Source organism: Kogia breviceps, chromosome 5 (genome assembly GCF_026419965.1).
Source record: "Kogia breviceps isolate mKogBre1 chromosome 5, mKogBre1 haplotype 1, whole genome shotgun sequence".
Lineage (NCBI taxonomy): Eukaryota > Metazoa > Chordata > Mammalia > Artiodactyla > Physeteridae > Kogia > Kogia breviceps.
This window is the reverse complement of record NC_081314.1, coordinates 27,451,454-27,467,500: the sequence shown is the minus strand read 5'-3', so window position 1 is coordinate 27,467,500 and position 16,047 is coordinate 27,451,454. Positions and strand designations below refer to the sequence as shown.

Genomic DNA, 16,047 nt, shown 5'->3' with positions numbered 1-16,047 from the left:
TTAGAACTAATCAACAAATTCAGTAAAGTTGCAAAGTAAAAAATCAATATACAAAACTCAGTTGTGTTTCTAGACACTAACAATGAACTGTCAGAAAGAAATTAAGAAAACAATCCATCTACAATAGGATCAAAAAAGAAATAAAATAAATTATTAGGAATTTATAAATAAATAAATTTTAGGAATATATTTAACCAAGGAGGTGAAAGACCTGTATACTGAAAAACTGTAAGACACTGATGAAAGAAATTGAAGAAGACAAATGAAAAGAAAGATATTCAGTGTTCATTGAATGGAAAAATCATTATTGTTTACATGACCACACTACCCAACACACTCTACAGATTCAATGCAATCCCTATCAAAATTCCAATAACATTTTTTCACAGAAATAGAAAAAACAATCCTGAAATTAGCATGGTACTGCAAAAGACTCCAGAGAGAAAAAGCAATCTTGAGAAATAAGAGCAAAGCTAGAAGAATCACACTTACTTACAAACTATTTTACAAAGCTATGGTAATCAAAACAGTATGGTATTGTCATAAAGACACACATAAGTCAATGGACAAAAATAGATATCCCAGCTATAAATCCATGCATTTATGGTCAATTAATTTTTGACAAAGATGCCAAGAATACAAGGATAGTCTCTTCAATAAATTATGCTGAGAACACTGGATTTCCACATTTGAAGATTAAAACTGGACTGTCTTACACCATACACAAAAATCAACTGAAAATGGATTAAACACTTGAACACCATAAACTCCTAAAAGAAAACACAGGAGGTAAGCTCCTTGCCATTGGTCTTCACAGTGTTTTTTCAAAATTAACACAAAAAGTACAGGCAATGAAAGCAAAACTAAACATGTGGAACTACATCAAACTGAAAAACTTCTGCACAGCAAGGAAACCATCAACAAAATTAAAAGGAATCCTATGGGGCAAGAGAAAATATTTGCACGACACACATCTGATGAGGGGTAATATTAAAAAAAATATAAGAAACTCATACAATAGAAAAAAAAATAATAATCCAGTTTTAAAATGGGCAAAGGACCTGGATAGATAGTTTTCCAAAGAAGACATACAAATGGCCTACAGTTACATGAAAGGGTGTTCAATATCAGGGAAATGCAAATCAAAACCACAGGGAGATATCACCTCATACCTGCGAGGATATCTATTATCAAAAAGACAAGAGATAACAAATTCTGGTAAGGATGTAAGAAAAGGGAACACTTTTACACTGTTGGTGGGAATGGAATCTGAAAAACCACTATGGAAAACAATTTGGAGGTTCCTCCACACTAAAAATCGAAAATAGAACTAATATATGATCCAGTAATCCTACTTCTTGGTATATATCCAAGGGAAATGAAGTAACTATCTTGAAGAGATATCTGTACTCCCATGTTCATTACAGAATAATTCACAAGAGCCAAGGTATGGAAACAACCTAAGAGTGTGTTGACAGATGAGTGTTGATGGAATGATATATTTATATCACAATATCCCATACATATAAAGATAGATAGATAGATAGATAGATAGATCATGGATCATTATTCAACTTTTAAAAAGACGGAAATCCTGCCATTTGCAACATCATGAATAAACTTGGAAGGCCTTATGCTAAGTGGAGTAAGCTGTATAGAAAAAGATAAATACTGCATGATTTCACTTATATGTGGAATCAAAAAAAAAAAAAAAAACGAAAGGAAAGGAAAAGAAGAAATGAAGGACTGAGCATACTACATAAATTTATAATTACCAAGATAATATTAGAATAGAAACACAGATCTTCCTAAATACCAAACTATAAGAAAAGAAAGGAAAATGTGACATTGTAAAAGATTCTCTAAAACTTGATAAAGCATGATACAAGTATGTGGATACTTAACATTAAAAAAATTCAACTCAAAAGACAGAATTAGGTGTAATGGGTGAGCTCAAAAGGCATCTCACTAAAGTCTGGAATAAGACAGGGATATTCACTATCATGACTACTGCTCAGCATATTACTAAATTCAAACTACAATAAAATACCTATCAAATCGCCAAAGGCAAAAATAAAAGGTTACCACTATACTCTGCAGTCAGCACCTTGGGGTAATGGGTGCTTTTATACACCAGTAATGCAAATTGGTACACAGCTTATCCTGGGAGACTTAACAATACTGTTCAAAATTATAAAGTCATATGCCCTTTGACCCAGGCACTCCACTTTTCCATACTTATATACAAAGTTATTTATTGCAGTATTATTTGAAATACCTAAATATTGTAAACAATCTAATAGTTCAACAATAGAGAATTGGTTAAACAAGTTGTTGGTATATCCAAACAATGGAATACCATATAGCTGTTAAGAAAAATAGGAATGGCTGTTTTTGTGGATACAGAGTGATCTCAGGATATATTATTGTTAGGTGAAAAATGAAGCTGCAAATAGTGTGTATAAAATGCTGTCTTTTGTGTAAAAATGAGGAAAATAAGAAAAATTATACACGTATATTTTCTTGTATATTATAAAGAAACTCTGGAAGAATTTTAGAGAAAGTATTAACAGTGTATAAGTTTGGGTAAGGATTTGGGAGATCTGGGTGGATATGTCTTTATTTGCCTAGGATTGTCCCAATTTGCCTCAGACAGTCCTGGTTTACACCTATTGTTCCAGTCTAATTATTACTAATGTACCCTTTCACTCTCAAAACTGTCTCAACCTAGATGGTAAGTTATAGGTTAATCATTAATGCACACTGACAGCAAACATTCATGTGATACTTCCTAACATTTTATATATACTTAATCCCACAGCCTATCCTCTGCTACCATAGTCAGTGGCTCATTCTATCCTAGTCTCAAGCTGGCAGGGCTGGGCCACTCAGTAATGACAGTAATAGTAGCTGTCTTTCATAGAGACTCACTGCATCCTAAGTAGGCACTTTATATGTACCATCATCAAATCTGGTTAACAGCCCTTGCAGGTAGGTATTAACATTGCTCCCATTTTACATGGGAAGAAACTGAGTAATTTGCCCAAAGTCACACAGCAAGACAGTAACATGGCTGTAGTTTGCACCTAGGTTTGCCTGTTCCCTAAGACATGTATGTATGTGTTATATTTATGTGCCTGTGTGTGTGTGTTTGTGGGTATGTGTTCTAACCCCATCCTTCAAGTTTAACATAAGTAATCATATTGTTTTGATTGTTTTGATTAACTCCTCATAACTAAATCATGAAATTAAGGCATTATGATGGTTTACAGATAAAAGGAAAACAGGTAAGCTTATGTTTATAATGAAACTGTTTCCAACAATGCTGATACATAATGTATGAATCTTCTAGATTCATACATCAAAAAGTATCTATGCTAAATACTAAAAACTTCATATACTGTATGATCCCAATTATGAAACTTACACAAACAATAAAATAAGGAAAAAATAAGAAATCCACTAAAAGATAATAGTGGCTCTCTCTGAGTTGTAGAATTATGAGTAATTTTGTTTTCATTTTTTTATATTTCTCAGTATTATTTCATGGTTTTTACACTGAGCATGGTTAACCTTTATATTTTGAAAGCACAATGAAATTTATATTTCCTTTATAAGGAAAATATACAGGCTCAGATACACATGGATTTCTAATCATGTGACTTAGTTGAAAATAAATAAAACAAAAAATGACTATCAGAATCAGTGAGGTGTATATTTTTCCAACATACAGTGGAAACATCTCCCAGAACCTTCATCTGAAGTTGAATAAAGCCACAGATTTGATTCTCTAATGAGATCATGCTCTCTTCTTGGTCAGCTCTAGGATAAGAAAGCATGAGGAACTACTGATCCAGGGAAAAGGGGCAGTGAATTCCATGCATGCAGAAGTGTTTGCAAGGAGAGATGAATACACCAAGGCCCTTTTTCCTCATATTCAAGCTGACCCTTCTCAGAAGACTGAGAGCAAGTGAACCATGCTCACCAAGTTTTCCTGAATATTCTGAATAATTCATCAAGCTAATTTGTCTTTGGAGATGGTATTAAAACTAGAGATGTTGTCACGGACTCTGAGGAGGAGGATGGGGCTTAATAAAACACAAGAGAAAAGAGAAGAAACTGGAGATTTATGGAGGAACTATTAGGCAGTTTTAAAATTTATAATTTCCTTTTAATCTTCATAACACCTAGTGAGTGGTATGCTGGAGCTGGCTTGCACTGGCTTCAAGAGTCAACTGTTAAATTTTCAAGAATTTTTGCAAGCTGGCTCTCAAACATAGCCAATTTAGACACTAAATTATATAAACTTTAAATTATATTTAAAACAAAGGTAATAAATAATCAAAACTCATCACTTCCTAATTATTTTTACCACATTTTTACTCTTTTCTATGCTCTTAAAGTGGTTTACACCTATTATCTATGTAGTAGTAAGGAAGGAAATACTGTATAATGGTGCTTTGATGTTACCATGGTGGCCTGATATTAGATGTGATGGGAATATTTACACCACAGAAATTAAGAAACACAACAAATCAGAGATTTATCCCCCTTTTCTTTCTTCTTTTTGAAGGCTGTTTGTTAAACATTTATTAGCACACAACTAGCCACACCTCTATGAAACAGATCTTGTTTATCCCCAGTGACAGATGAGAAAACTAAGGCCCAAAGAGAGGCTATTTTTGAAAAGAATCATGTAATATATCTGATGCTATTTACTGTACCTTTATGGCAAAATATTATAAAGGTACTTTGATGAAAGGTTAAAGAAAGTTAAAACTCCTGGTTCAGAAGATACACATTTTAAAACACAAGATGGGGACTACCTTTCTTAGACTCTCCTGATCATCTTGGCACAAGTCAGGTGCTCAATAAAAAATGCCCTCCTGTGGTTTACCAACATTTAATTGTTTATTACTAATATGTATAAAATATGATAATAATATCTTGTTTGACAAGGACTGTCCTCTTATTACAACTTAATATTAGTAAAATTAGGTTTTATTAAGCTTCAAAACCTGCCTAAATTCTCTAATGTTACTGGAATGTTTATCACATTCGGTATTGTTTTATTTTTTAACAAACAATTCATTATGACCTCAAAATCTTTTATTCCTTTAAAAATTTGTTACTGTAATTAACTGACTTGGATAGCTTTTTTTTTTTTTTAATTGAGAAACATCACATAATGTGGACTCTAAAAAATACAAGCTAGTGAATATAACAAAAAAGAAGTGGATTCATAGATATAGAGAACAAACTAGTGATTACCAGTGGGGAGAGAAGGGGGGGCAGGGGATAAAGAGGTACAAAATATTAGGTATAAAATAAGCTACAAGGTTATATTGTACAACACAGGAAATATAGCTAATATCTTATAACAACTATAAATGGAGAATAACCTTTAAAAACTGTGAATCACTATATCATATACCTGTAATATATAATATTGTACAGCAATATATTAGTTCAATTTAAGAGAAAGAAAAACATTTTGTAAAACATGAATAATGGAGAAACAGAGAAGATGGCAGAAGAGTAAGACATGGAGATCACCTTCGTCCCCACATGTACATCAGAAATACACCTACACGTGGAACTGCTCCTATAGAACACCCACTGAACGCTGGCAGAAGACCTCAGACCTTCCAAAATGCAAGAAACTCCCCATGTACCTGGGTAAGGCAAAAGAAAAAAGAATAAACAGAGACAAAAGAATAGGGATGGGAACTGCACCAGTGGGAGAGAGCCGTGAAGGAGGAAAGACTCCCACACACTAGAAGCCCCTTCACGGGCGGAAACTGCAGTGGTGGAAGGTGAAGCTTTGGAGCCACTGAGGAGAGCACAGCAACAGGGTAGTGGAGGGCAAAGCGGAGAGATTCCCGCACAGAGGATCGGTGCCGAACAGCACTCACCAGCGCAAGAGGCTTGTCTGCTCACCCGCCTGGAAGGGCGGGGGCTGGGAGCTGAGGCTCGGGCTTCAGTCGGAAGCCGGAAGCCGGGAGAGGACTGGGGTTGGCTGCGTGAACACAGCCTGAAGGGGCTAATGCACCACAGCTAGCCAGAAGGGAGTCTGGGAGAAGTCTGGAGCTGCCAAAGAGGCAAGAGACTTTTTCTTCCTTCTTTGCTTCCTGGTGTGCGTGACGCTTAAAGGAGCTCCAGAAACGGGTGCAAGCCACGGCTAGCAGGGCAGACACCAGAAACGGGCATAAGATGCTAAGGCTGCTGCTGCAGCCACCAAGAAGCCTGTGTGCAAGCAAAGGTCAAACTTTTGCTCCCGGGAGCAAAGAGCAAAGAGCAAACCTCTCCTCCCGGGAGCCTGTGCAGCCAGCCACTGCCAGGGTCCCGAGATCCAGTAACAACGTTCCTGGGAGAACGCACGGCATGCCTCAGCCTGGTGCAACCTCACGCCAGCATCTGCCGCCGCAGGCTCTCCCCACATCCGTAGCCCTCCCTCCCCCCGGCCTGAGTGAGACAGAGCCCCCGAATCAGCTGGTCCTTTAACCCCGTGCTGTCTGAGCGAAGAGCAGATGCCCTCAGGAGACCTACACGCAGAAGCGGGCCCAGATCCAAAGCTGAACCCCTGGAGATGTGCAAACAAAGAATAGAAAGGGAAATCTCTCCCAGAAGCCTCAGAAGCAGCAGCTTAAAGCTCCACAAACAACTTGATGTACACTGCATCTGTGGAATACCTGAATAAACAACGAATCATCCCAAATTGAGGAGGTGGACATTGGGAGCAAGATATATTATTTTTTTCCCCTTTTTCTCTTATTGTGAGTGTGTATGTGTATGCTTCTGTGTGAGATTTTGTCTATATACCTTTGCTTTCACCATTTGTCCTAGGGTTCTGAACATTCTGTTTGGTTGGTTGTTGTCTTTTTCTTTACTTTTTAAAATTTTTCTTCTTAATAATTATTTTTTATTCTAATAACTTTATTTTATTTTATCCTACTTTATTTTATCTCCTTTCTTTTCTTTCTTTCTTTCCTTCTTTCCTTCTTTCTTTCTTTCTCTTCGTGCTCCAGCCAGGCATCAGGGCTGTGTCTCTGAGGTGGGAGAACCACCTTCAGGACACTAGTCCACAAGAGACATCCCAGCTCCACGTAATATCAAACAGCAAAAACCTCCCAGAGATATCTATCTCAACACCAAGACCCAGCTTCACTCAATGACCAGCAATGTACAGTGCTGAACACCCAATGGCAAACACCTAGCAACACAGGAACACAGCACAATCCATTAGCAGAAAGGCTGCCCAAAATCATAATAAGGCTACAGACACCCCAAAACATACCACCAGACGTGGACCTGCCCCCCCAAAAGACAAGATCCAGCCTCATCCACCAGAACACAAGCACTAGTCCCCTCAACCAGGATATCTATTCAACCCACTGAACCAACCTTAGACACTGGGGACAGACACCAAAAACAATGGGAACTACGAACCTGCAGCCTGCAAAACGGAGACCCCAAAAACAGTAAGATAAACAAGATGAAAAAACAGAAAAACACACAGCAGATGAAGAGGCAAGGTAAAAACCCACCAGACCTAACAAATGAAGAGAAAATAGGCAGTCTACCTGAAAAAGAATTCAGAATAGTAATAGTAAAGATGATCCAAAATCTTGGAAATAGAATAGACAAAATGCAAGAAACAGTTAACAAGGACCTAGAAGAAATAAAGAGGAAGCAAGCAATGAAGAACAACACAATAAATGAAATTAAAAATACTCTAGATGGGATCAATAGCAGAATAACTAAGGCAGAAGAACGGATAAGTGACCTGGAAGATAAAAGAGTGGAAATAACTACTGCAGAGCAGAATAAAGAAAACAGAATGAAAAGAACTGAGGACAGTCTCAGAGACCTCTGGGACAACATTAAACACACTAACATTTGAATCATAGGGGTCCCAGAAGAAGAAGAGAAAAACAAAGGTACTGAGAAAATATTTGAAGAGATTTTAGTTGAAAACATCCCTAATATAGGAAAGGAAATAGTTAATCAAGTCCATGAAGAACAGAGAGTCCCATACAGGATAAATACAAGGAGAAACACATTAAGACACATATTAATCAAACTAACAAAAATTACATACAAAGAAAACATATTAAAAGCAGCAAGGGAAAAACAACAAATAACACACAAGGGAATCCCCATAAGGTTAACAGCTGATCTTTCAGCAGAAACTCTGCAAGCCAGAAGGGAGGGGCAGGACATATTTAAAGTGATGAAGGAAAAAAACCTACAACCAAGATTACTCTACCCAGAAAGGATCTCATTCAGATTTGATGGAGAAATTAAAAACTTTACATCAAGCAAAAGCTGAGAGAGTTCAGCACCACCAAACCAGCTTTACAACAAATGCTAAAGGAACTTCTCTAGGCAAGAAACACAAGAGAAGGAAAGGACCTACAAGAACAAACTCGAAACAATTAAGTAAATGGTATTAGGTACATACATATCGATAATTACCTTAAATGTAAATGGATTAAATGCTCCCACCAAAAGACACAGACTGGCTGAATGGATACAAAAGCAAACCCATATATATGCTGCCGACAAGAGACCCACTTCAGACCTAGGGACACCTACAAACTGAAAGTGAGGGGATGGAAAAAGTTATTCCATGCAAATGGAAATCAGAAGAAAGCTGGAGTAGCAATTCTCATATCAGACAAAATAGACTTTAAAATAAAGAATATTACAAGAGACAAAGAATGTCACTACATAATGATCAAGGGATCAATCCATGAAGAAGATATAACAATTTTAAATATTTATGCACCCAACATAAGAGCACCTCAATACATAAGGCAAATAATAACAGCCATAAGAGGGAAAATCAACAGTACAACAATCATAGTAGGGGACTTTAACACCCCACTTTCACCAATGGGCAGATCATCCAAAATGAAACTAATTAAGGAAACACAAGTTTTAAATTATACATTAAACAAGATGGACTTAATTGAAATTTATAGGACGTTCCATCCAAAAACAACAGAATACACATTTTTCTCAAGTGCCCATGGAACATTCTCTAGGATAGATCATATCTTGGGTCAGAAATATAGCCTTGGCAAATTTAAGAAAATTGAAATCATATCAAGTATCTTTTCCGACCACAATGCTATGAGACTAGATATCAATTACAGGAAAAGATCTGTAAAAAATACAAACACATGGAGGCTAAACAATACCCTACTTAATAACGAAGTGATCACTGAAGAAATCAAAGAGGAAATCAAAAACTACCTAGAAACAAATGACAATGGAGATACGATGACCCAAAACCTATGGGATGCAGCAAAAGCAGTTCTAAGAGGGAAGTTTATAGTAATACAATCCTACCTTAAGAAACAGGAAACATCTCGAATAAACAACCTAACCTTGCAACTAAAGCAATGAGAGAACAAAGAACAAAAAACCCCAAATTTAGTAGAAGGAAAGAAATCATAAATATCAGATCAGAAATAAATGTAAAAGAAATGAAGGAAATGATAGTAAAGCTCAATAAAACTAAAAGCTGTTTCTTTGAGAAGATAAACAAAATTGATAAACCATTAGCTAGACTCATCCAGAAAAAAAAGAAGACTCAAATCAATAGAATTAGAAATGAAAAAGGAGAAGTAACCACTGACACTGCAGAAATACAAAAGGTTATGAGACATTACTACAAGCAACTCTATGCCAATAAAATGGACAATCTGGAAGAAATGCAAAAATTTTTAGGAATGCACAACCTGGGGAGACTGAACCAGGAAGAAATAGAAAATATGAACAGACCAATCACAAGCACTGAGATTGAAACTGTGATTAAAAATCTTCCAACAAACAAAAGCCCAGGACCAGATGGCTTCGCTGGTGAATTCTATCAAACATTTAGAGAAGAGCTAACACCTATCCTTCTCAAACTCTTCCAAAAGATAGCAGAGGGAGGAACACTCCCAAACTCATTCTATGAGGCCACCATCACCCTGATACCAAAACCAGAAAAAGACATCACAAAGAAAGAAAATTACGGGCCAATATCACTGATTAACATAGATGCAAAAATCCTCAACAAAATACTAGCAAACAGAATCCAAAAGAACATTAAAAGGATCATACACCATGATCAGGTGGGGTTTATTCCAGGAATGCAAGGATTCTTCAATATATGCAAATCAATCAACGTGATACACCATATCAACAAACTGAAGGAGAAAAACCATATGATCATCTCAATAGATGCAGAGAAAGCTTGTGACAAATTTTAACACCCATTTATGATAAAAACCCTGCAGAAAGTAGGCATAGAGGAAACTTTCCTCAACATAATAAAAGCCATATTTGACAAACCCAGCGCCAACATCGTCCTAAATGGTGAAAAACTAAAACCATTTCCACTAAGATCAGGAACAAGACAAGGTTGCCCACTCTGACCACTCTTACTCAACATAGTTTTGGAAGTTCTAGTCAAAGCAATCAGAGAAGAAAAAGAAATAAAAGAAATACAAATCAGAAAAGAAGAAGTAAAGTTGTCATTGTTTGCAGGTGACATAATACTATACATAGAGAATCCTAAAGATGCCACCAGAAAACTACTAGAGCTAATCAATGAATTTTGTAAAGTAGCAGGATACAAAATTAATGCACAGAAATCTCTGGCATTCTTGTACACTAATAATGAAAACTCTGAGAGTGAAATTAAGAAAACACTCCCATTTACCACTGCAACAAAAAGAATAAAATAAATAGGAATAAACCTACCTAAGGAGACAAAAGACCTGTATCCAGAAAATTATAAGACACTGATGAAAGAAATTAAAGATGATACAAACAGATGGAGAGATATACCATGTTCTTGGATTGGAAGAATCAATATTTTGAAAATGACTCTACTACCCAAAGCAATCTACAGATTCAATGCAATCCCTATCAAATTACCACTGGCATTTTTTACAGAACTAGAACAAAAATTTTCACAATTTGTATGGAAACACAAAAGACCCCGAATAGCCAAAGCAATCTTGAGAATGAAAAATGGAGCTGGAGGAATCAGGCTTCCTGACTTCAGACTCTACTACAAAGCTAAAGTAATTAAGACAGTATGGTGATGGCACAAAAACAGAAATATAGATCAATGGAAAAGGATAGAAAGCCCAGAGATAAACCCACACACATATGGTCACCTTATACCGTGGAAAAAAGACAGCCTCTTCAATAGTGGTGCTGGGAAAACTGGACAGGTACATGTAAAAGTATGAAATTAGTACACTCCCTAACACCATACACATAAATAAACTCAAAATGGGTTAATGACCTAAATATAAGGCCAGACACTATCAAACTCTTAGAAGAAAACAGAGGCAGGACACTCTATGACATATATCCCAGCAAGATCCTTTTTGACCCACCTCCTAGAGAAATGGAAATAAACACAAAAATCAACAAATGGGACCTAATGAAACTTAAAAGCTTTTGTACAGCAAAGGATACCATAAACAAGACCAAAAGACAACTCTCAGAATGGGAGAAAATATTTGCAAATGGAGCAACTGACAAAGGATTAGTCTCCAAAATTTATAAGCAACTCATGCAGCTCAATAACAAAAACAAAGCCAACCCAATCCAAAAACGGGCAGAAGACCTAAACAGACATTTCTCCAAAGAAGATATACAGATTGCCAACAAACACATGAAGGAATGCTCAACATCATTAATCATTAGAGAAATGCAAATCAAAAGTACGATGAGATATCATCTCACACCGTTCAGAGTGGCCATCATCAAAAAATTTAGAAACAATAAATGCTGGAGAAGGTGTGGAGAAAAGGGAACACTCTTGCACTGTTGGTGGGAATGTAAATTGATACAGACACTATGGAGAACAGTAATGGAGGTTCCTTTAAAAACTACAAATAGAACTACCATATGACCCCGCAATCCCACTACTAGGCATATACCCTGAGAAAACCATAATTCAAAAAGAGTCATATACCAAAATGTTCATTGTAGCTCTATTTACAATAGCCAGGACATGGAAGCAACCTAAGTGTCCATCAACAGATGAATGGATAAAAAAGATGTGGCACATATATATACAATGGAATATTACTCCGCCATAAAAAGAAACAAAACTGAGTTATTTGTAGTGAGGTGGATGGACCTGGAGTCTGTCATACAGAGTGAAGTAAGTCAGAAAGAGGAGAACAAATACCGTATGCTAACACATGTATATGGAATCTAAGAAAAAAAAATGTCATGAAGAGCCTAAGGGTAGGATGGGAATAAAACACAGACCTACTAGAGCATGGTCTTGAGGATATGGGGAGGGAGAAAGGTAAGCTGTGATGAAGTGAGAGAGTGGCATGGACATATATACACTACCAAACGTAGGGTGGATAGCTAGTGGGAAGCAGCCGCATGGCACAGGGTTATCAGCTAGGTGGTTTTTGACCACATAGTGGGGTGGAATAAGGAGGGTGGGAGGGAGGGAGACGCAAGAGGGAAGAGATATGGGAACATATGTATATGTATAACTGATTCACTTTGTTGCAAAGCAGAAACACACACCATTGTAAAGCAATTATACTCCAATAAAGATGTCAAAAAACATGAATAATGATTAATAAAATTTGTACTTTAAACTTTTCTGTATTCGTGGGCAGTTAGCAAGTGGGATAAGAAAGTAATCTGTTGAGTGAACATATCAGCAAATAGTTACCGAGTGCCTCTTATTTAAAAGGCACTTATTGCTTTAACTCTCCCCCAAATAAGTCATTTGTCACAAAGAAATTAAAAGCCGATTTTCTACCTATAAAATTAAATTGTGAAAGTTTTGAAAAACCTGGAAAGCTGTAAGAATCAAAACCAAAATCATCTATAATCTTGCCGAAGATTCACCACTGTTTTCCTTCAATCTGAAGCCCATGATATTAGGCAGCTATTATCTTTCACCTGCACCTGATGAATCTTCCCAAACTGGCAACCAGTCCCCATCCCCAGAAACCTCCTTCATCACCCTGGAGTCCTTTTGTCTGTCCAAAATTTTCATTTGAGTAACCTTGGTAAGGAAATGCTTCCATTCTTCTAAGACCTAGAAAGCAACATATTACCATTCACAGAAGCTAGTTGAAAAGAAACATAGGTTGCCTCATCTGTAAAATGAGATTTTTCCTGCTAACCTAAGCAGACAGTGCAGCAAGAAGTTTCAGAGTGCAGGCTCTGGAGTCTGAAAAGGCTGGGTTCCTATCCCAGCTCTGCGACCACCTAGTTGCATACTTCTGGACAAATTATTTAACCTCCCTGTGCCTCTGTTTCCACAGCTAAAATATAGGTAGGCCCACATTCCCTTATCTGAAACCCTTGGGGAAAGGTTAAAAGGTATAAAGTGGATGTGAAATATAATTTGTAACACAGGCAGGGGGCATTACACCATCTATAGTCTATTTGGTAATGTCCCTAGAAGGGTTTGGGGCCCATGCTCCATAATCAAACACATTTGTATTCCTGCAGCAAAACGTGTGGGTGTCCAAACTAAATAAATTAAACCTGTAAGTAGTGTTCCATCATTTCCCATCAAATTTTTCCACCAAACGAGTTCAAAAGTCTACTGAAGTTTTACTGCAAATGAATCTGGAAAAACTTTTTGTTTGAAGGCTTTTAGGAATTTTAGAATCCTGGATAAGGGTTGATAGCCTTTTAATATCTCAAAGGGTTTTTGTAAATGAAGAGAGTGCTTATTTATCATAGGGCCTGGTGCAAAGATTAATATTTAATAAGTGTTATTACAACAACTATTATTACTACTATTGTTACTGCTTTTACCTTTATTATTTCTTATTTAGAAGTTCTCTCATGTCCACCCCCTTCTCTCCATTGCCTCTGCCATTTGCATAAATTCTGATCTTCACCCTTTTTCTCACCTGGACTCCTCTATCAGCCTCCTAACTGATCTCCCAGCCTCCAATCTCTCCCAGTACATCTATCGTCCCCTGTACACACCAGTGTGACCTCGTATCTCCCCAATTTACTCTCCTCGCTGGCTTCCTGTCACTGATTCCATTAGGTCTAATCATTTAGTAGGATCTTTAAGACCTAGTCCTGTTCTGACCCACACCCCTGGTTCCTGCTTCACCTCTCACCACACCCCCGGTTTCTGCTTTGACTATCTTTTTCAACTCCAAATTTCTAGTACCTAGCCATGGTGAGCACTAAAAATGTCCACAGAACTGAATACTGGATCTGACACTGTATTATAAGGTTAACCAGGCACCAAATATTTATCTCCTAAACAGCAAAGCCAAACCTCTTTCTCTCTTTTTACCAGCAAATAATCTGTGCAGGGAAAGCCCAGAAGAGACCATTTGGTGTCATCCCTTCTGTAATGAAAGCTGACAAATGACTTTACAATGGAGGCAATTTGAGGTGGGGAGGGGCTGTTATACTCTTGAATAATGTTCATAAAAGTATGTGAAGTGAGAGACGGCAGGGCTGCGTGTGTCTGCCCTGCCCACAGGCTGCTTCTGGCTGTTAGTGTTGTCAATATTCCACTTTCCACAGCAGCAGTAGCAGCAGGGGAAATGCAATAGCCAGGGCTCACCTCAGGCCCTCAGCTGGCCACCTCCCATGACTCCAGAGCCCCAGAGGAGGAGCTGCTGCTATCGTCCACTTCTCAACAGATGACAGGAGAAGGCACAGCCAGGCCAGTCTGACTGTGTCAACTTGGTGTTCTGTGGTGGAAGTGGTGAGATTTAAATGAAACCAATTTACATCTTAATTTTTTTCTCCTAAGATAGTGTTTATCAAAGATGAATATTTCAGTGCTGGAAATGTTATCATCTTTCCAAAAGCTCCAAATGTCAATACACAAATAATGATAAGAGAAGAAGATGCTTGTCACTTCTCTGTGATATACCAATGGAAAATAAGGCACAAGGAAATTAAGTAAAAGTACATATTGCACATGCAGAGCTGGCAGATGTGTCTCCACAGACAACTTTACAGAACACGGAGAGTGTTCATACAGTCCTCAGTTCCAGATACTGGGAAGAAAATCTCAGATAAGTATGTGATTAAATGGAATATGTGTAGAACATGAAGTTAGGCTGGGTTTTAATCTTGCATCTTCTACTTACTAGCTATGTGGCCTTCAGAAAGGTCGTTTTCTCTCTCTGAGCCACAGTTTGCTCACATGTATGATGGGAAAAAGAATAATGGTCAATCACTTATATTCATTCCAGATACCTTGCCCGGTACTTTTGTTTATCTAATTTTGTCTTCCTATAACCGCTTGATGGAGATGACATGAACTCCATTTTGCAAATGAGGTTCAGACAGATTACAGGACTTGCCCAGTATCGCACTGTTGGTGGCAGTTGAGATGTTGTCCTCAGATCTTTCAAGAGAACCTGCTGCAAGAAGGCTGGTTGGTGGACATCCTCCAGGTTCCATATACTCAAATTCTCAGCAGCATCCATCCCTGAGGCTACACCCTTCCAGGGCTGTTCCTGGCCAATGAGAGGGAATGATTCAAGTACAAGAGATGGGCCATTCCAGCCCAAAGGAGGAGTCCTCTGATGGGCAATCTGCTCTGGGGATCTCATTGTCTGGATAAGCTTTTCTCAGGGCTGCACTGAAGTCTGAGGCTTTTCCTCCCCAAGCCTCCTTCCTTATCATTCCCCTTTCACAGGTATCAGACTTGCATCACACTCTGAAAGCCTTTCCCACCAAATGTTTTTCCTTTATTCTTTGCAGTTATTTCCCACAAATAAGTCTCTTCCATATCTAATTCCATCTTGGCATCTTCTTATTAGAGGACCAAAACTGACACACATATAGTGAATATGACCCACAGAGTCAGGACCTAGGAGGGTTAAATGAGGACAGGAATGGGATAATGAGATAATGTTGTGAAAGTTCCCAGGACACTGATGGCATGGAGGCCAACAGTTCACAACCCTTGGTACACATTTGAACCACTAGTGTTATCTTTTCAAAACAGACAGAGTTGGTACTCATCTGAGACCTACTGGAATCTCCAAGATTGATCATAAT

The 16,047-nt window shown here is 37.7% G+C and overlaps 1 protein-coding gene across 4 annotated transcripts in view; it reads right to left on the bottom strand.

Moving 5' to 3' along the window:
* Positions 1 to 16,047, bottom strand: part of CPNE4 (copine 4) — a 625,415-nt gene that overhangs the window by 498,129 nt on the left and 111,239 nt on the right. Inside the window, exon 1 of one of the 4 annotated variants that reach the window (XM_067033791.1) lies at positions 5,916 to 5,989. The exons of the other annotated variants lie outside the window; for them this stretch is intronic. The gene's annotated coding sequence lies outside the window, so the exon portion shown is untranslated. Of the gene's footprint in view, positions 1 to 5,915; positions 5,990 to 16,047 lie in introns of those variants that run through there. 4 annotated transcript variants of the gene reach the window in all.